The sequence below is a fragment of the Chiloscyllium plagiosum genome, chromosome 15 (assembly GCF_004010195.1).
Source record: "Chiloscyllium plagiosum isolate BGI_BamShark_2017 chromosome 15, ASM401019v2, whole genome shotgun sequence".
NCBI lineage: Eukaryota > Metazoa > Chordata > Chondrichthyes > Orectolobiformes > Hemiscylliidae > Chiloscyllium > Chiloscyllium plagiosum.
In genome coordinates, this window is record NC_057724.1 from 58,136,793 (window position 1) to 58,140,274 (window position 3,482).

Sequence of the window (3,482 nt, forward strand, 5' to 3'; positions counted from 1 at the left end):
TGCCTGCCTTGCTGTGTTCTTCCAGCCTCCTGATGCTGCCTGGCTTGCTGTGTTCCCCCAGCCTCCTGATGCTGAATCCTTGCTGCTTTCCCCCACCCTCCTGATGCTGCCTGGCTTGCTGCTTTCCCCCACCCTCCTGACGCTGCCTGGTTTGCTGTGTTCCCCCAGCCTCCTGATGCTGAATCCTTGCTGCTTCCCCCCCACCCTCCTGACGCTGCCTGGTTTGCTGTGTTCCCCCAGCCTCCTGATGCTGAATCCTTGCTGCTTTCCCCCACCCTCCTGATGCTGCCTGGCTTGCTGCTTTCCCCCACGCTCCTGACGCTGCCTGGTTTGCTGTGTTCCTCACCAACCTGCCCCCACCTCCCCCTTTATCTGCAGCTCCCCGTACACCCACCCCCAGTCCTAAAGAAGGGTCACAACCGGAACGTCAACTTCTGCACCCTCCTGACGCTGCCTGGCTTGCTGTGTTCTTCCAGCTTCCTGCCTGTCTACTTTGGATTCCAGCATCTGCAGTTTTTTTTGGTCTCTAATATAGTCAAAGGAACAGTATAGAGTCCAGCACCCGTTCCTGCCAACATCTATATCTCTTTGTGGGACATCGACAGGGGCAGTTCAGGCAGTTAGAAATTAGAATCCCTATAGTGTGGAAACAGGCCCTTCAGCTCAACAAGTCCACACCGAACATCTGAAGAGTATTCCCCCCCCCTCCCCCAGACCCATTATCCTATATTTACCCCTGACTAATGCACCTAACCTACACATCCCTGAACACTATGGGCAGTTTAACATGGTCAATTCACCTAATCTGCACATCTTTGGATTGTGGGAGGAAACCAGAGCACCTGGAGGAAACCGACACAGAGACACAGAGAGAACATGCAAACTCCACACAGTCACCCGAGGCTGGAATCAAACCCAGGTCCCTCTGGCTGTGAGGCAACATTGTTAATCACTGGGCCACCAGGCAGTTGTTGGTGACAGGTTACAGTGTCATTAGCCCAAGCAAATTGAGGACCTGTTATATCATTAGGAGCCCACCATGATTTTGAAGTAGCAGTGGGTGAAGTAGAGACTTACTGTTCTTCCTATTGCTCTTTGACATGGAATGACCTCTCCAACTGCTTGTTAAAGGGACCACCACAGGCTTTCTCAGAATATTGGATATTGAGAGCAGCATGTGATGAAGGCCTTTGTCAGTTGTTTGGAAAAAGAGGTTCAGAGGACCATAATGGAGTTTCCAGAATTCATAATCTGAGCCAGATATATTTTTCACTACAATGAGTGTTTCAAATGCCAAGCTGATGAAACTAAAAGTGATAGATTCAACAGGTTTGTCATCAAATTATAAAAGGTTGCAGACTGTGTTCAAGGAATCAATGAACTAATTCAACTCGTGATGCCCCACCCACATGAACAAATGAAAAAAGCCTTTCTTTGTAAACACTAGTCAAAAAGGCTGCTTTGTTCTGGATGGTGTCAAATGAGAGTGTTTGGCAAATATAACCTGCTCTTATAACGATGAGCGTTTATGTGAGCAGTCCAGTTTCTCATCTATCATAACCCCCAAGATATTGATGGTGTGGAATTCCACAGTGGTACTGTCATTGAGTGTCAAGGGAAACAGAACACTGCAATCAAGCACTGAATGGCATAATATGATTTATTGGCTTCTAAATGAATCATATATTCTTTGGAGAATATTGTCACGAACACAGTCTCATAACATGTCATGGTCAAAATGTTGACTCACCCGTAGTTCTGTCAGGTATCCTGTAGTGAAATTACTTGGTTACTGTCTTGATTGCTAAATGCCATCTCAGTCAATGTTATTTGCTTCCTGACAGTGTTTGTGCACAGTACCTACATCTTGAATTGTGATTGTGCGATCAACACTAGTACGGACAACTGGCGAAAGGTAAACTGACAAAGATTACTTCCAATGGGGTAGCTGTCAAATCAAGAGGTACCCCAACCCCAGTAACACTCCATTGATTCTCTAATGGGAAGGGTGTGCTTGGATCAAACTGGATTTTAACATCCCAATAATTTAAGCTGCCGAAACTTCTGTGTTCACGTGACCACTCGGGTGAGATTCTGGACTCACGAACATCTGTAGAAATATATTCACTTAGGCAGTGAAATAATATAGGAGAAAGTGAGGACTGCAGATGCTGGAGATCAGAGCTGAAAAATGTGTTGCTGGAAAAGTGCAGTAGGCCAGGCAGCATCCAAGGAGCAAGAGAGTCGACGTTTCGGGCATAAGCCCTTCTTCAGGTCGATTCTCCTGTTCCTTGGATGCTGCCTGACCAGTGAAATAATTTGAAAAATAAGTAATCAGCAAGCAAGTGAATTAGATTTGTAAACACATTTGATTCCCCCACCCAAATGCAACTTGTTCTTCTCTATCCTGATGGCCCTGACTCTGAATGGAGTGTAGTTCCCTAGCTGCTCACTGCCTTCCACAAACTCACCCAGGAAACAATCTACATTCCTTTATACCATTCTGGGTGGTGTATTCACCTACTGAGATCATCGAGGTACTTGCTCAGTGTTTTTAGAAGAGTGACAGTCTTTTTGTCAGAGTAAGGGCAAAATTAATGAAAGTGTGCATGTTTTCAATGTGAATGGAATGTGCTTTTTAGAAACAAAGATATGTAGGAAATAGGAGCAGGAGTAGGCCATTCAAGCCTTCAAGACTGCTCTGACAGTTGTCATGATCATGACTGATCCTTCAACTCGATAGCCTGTTCCTGATTCTCTCCCATTTTTTGATGCCTTTAGCTTCCAGTGATGTATCCAACTCCTTCTTGAAGTAATACACAGTTTTGGCTTCGACTACCTTCTTCTTATCTCAGTCCTAAATGGTTTACCCTGTGTTCTGAAACTGTAGCGTCTGGTTCTAAACGCTCCATCATTGGAAACATCCTTCCTACATCCACTGTGTTAGTCCTGTTAGAATGTTATCGGTTTCTATGAGATCTTCAATCAGTTTTTGGAACTCCGGTGAATATAATCTCTGTTAGTCCTGCAATCTCAGGAATCAGTCTAGTAAGGGCAAAATTAATGAAAGTGTGCATGTTTTCAATGTGAATGGAATGTGCTTTTTAGAAACAAAGATATGTATGAAATAGGAGCAGGTGTAGGCCATTCTGTACAAGAAGGACAGGTTGCATCTGAACTGGAAGGGGACCAATGTCCTGGGTGGAAGGTTTGCTCGAGTAGTTCGAGGGAGTTTAAACTAGTATGGCAGGGGGGTGGGGACCTGAGCTGTATACCGGGGGTGAGAGTTGATGCAGATGAGGCAATAGCAAGAGGTAGACCAGCTAGTGGGAAGGACTTTCCTGGCAAGGAACCAAGGTATCAGTTAAAGTGTGTTTGCTTTAACGCAAGGAGTATCAGGAATAAAAGTGACAAACTTAGAGCATGGATCAGTACCTGATGCTATGATGTTGTGGCCATAACAGAGACATGGGTTTCTCAGG